This window comes from Chaetura pelagica, unplaced genomic scaffold (assembly GCF_000747805.2).
Source record: "Chaetura pelagica isolate M959 unplaced genomic scaffold, ChaPel_1.0 scaffold304, whole genome shotgun sequence".
In the NCBI taxonomy this organism is placed as follows: Eukaryota; Metazoa; Chordata; class Aves; order Apodiformes; family Apodidae; genus Chaetura; species Chaetura pelagica.
In genome coordinates this window covers 7,382-9,162 of record NW_009952972.1, presented here as the reverse complement: position 1 = coordinate 9,162, position 1,781 = coordinate 7,382, and positions in this window count along the sequence as shown.

Genomic DNA, 1,781 nt, shown 5'->3' with positions numbered 1-1,781 from the left:
GGTCCCGCCCCCGTCACAGGCCACGCCCCCTCGGAACAGGCCCCGCCCCCCCGCAGCAGCAGCTGCTCCCAGTGCAGCCCAGTAGGGCCCAGTATAGCCCAGTATGACCCAGTACGGCCCAGTACAGACCAGTATGGCCCAGTATAACACAGTGTAACACAGTGCAGCCCAGTATGATGGCCCAGTATCACCCAGTATAGTCCAGTATGCCCAGTATGACCCAATTATAGCCCAGTACAGCCCAGTACAACCCAGTATAACCCAGCACAGCCCAGTACCGCCCAGTATAACCCAGCATAGCCCAGTATAAGCCAGTATAACCAGTACAACCCAGTATCACCCAGTATAACCCAGCACAGCCCAGTACCGCCCAGTATAACCCAGCACAGCCCAGTATAACCCAGTATAACTAGTACAACTCAGTATCACCAGTACAACCCAGCACAACCCAGTACAGCCCAGTATAAGCACAACCCATTACAACCCAGCACAGCCCAGTATAACCAGCACAACCCAGTACCACCCACTATAACCAGTACAACCCAGTATAACCAAGCACAACCCAGTACAGCCCAGTATAACCCAGTATAACCAGTGCAGCCCAGTATAACCTAGCACAATCCAGTACAGCCCAGTATAACCCAGTATAACCAGTACAGCCCAGTATAACCTAGCACAATACAGTACAGCCCAGTATAACCCAGTATAACCAGTACAGCCCAGTATAACCAGCACAACCCAGTACCACCCGCTATAACCAGTACAACCCAGTATCACCAGTATCACCCAGTGTCATCCAGCACAGCTCAGTACAGCCCAGTACAACCCAGTATCACCCAGTATAACCCATTACAACCCATTACAGCCCAGTATAACCAGTACAACCCAGTATCACCCAGTATAACACAGTGCAGCCCAGTACCGCCCAGTATAACCCAGTACAGCCCAGTATAACCTAGCACAACCCAGTACAGCCCAGTATAACGTAGCACAACCCAGCACAACCCAGTATCACCCAGTATAACACAGCGCAGCCCAGTACCGCCCAGTATAACCCAGCACAACCCAGCACAGCCCAGTATAACCCAGTATAAGGTGCTGAGGGAGCTGGCGGGGGTCATTGCTGCTCCATCATGTTCGTTAAGTCCTCACCCCTATCCCGGGAAAGGTGAAGGAACAACTTGTCCTTGTCACCATCTCCGGGCACACCAAGGACATGGGGTCACCAGGAGCAGTTAACGTGGGTTTACCATGTTAAATCATGTCTGACCAACCTTCTGTGAGGAGTTAACCAGGTGGGTAGATGATGGTAGAGGGTAGATGTGGTTTGTCTTGAGTTCAGTGAAGCATCTGACACCGTCACCCTTGTAGATAAGTTGATCAATGGGTTTGGTGATCAGGTAGTGAGGTGGGTCAGGAACTGGTTAAAGGAGTCAGAGAGTTTATGAGGGAACAGGATGTACCCCCAGTTTGCTGGTGACACCAAACTGGGAGGAGTGGCTGACACACCACAGGCTGTGCTGCCATTCAGGGAGACCTGGACAGGCTGGAGAGTTGGGCGGGGAGAAACCTGATGGAATTCAACAAGGGGAAGTGCAGAGTTTTGCATCTGGGGAAGAGAAACACCAGGTACCAGTACAGGTTGGGGGCTGAGCTGCTGGAGAGCAGGGGAGGAGAAAGGGACCTGGGGGTCCTGGTGGGCAGGGGGATGAGTCAGCAATGTGTCCTTGTGGCCAGGAAGGGCGATGGGATCTGGGGTGGGTTAGAAAGGGGGTGGTTGG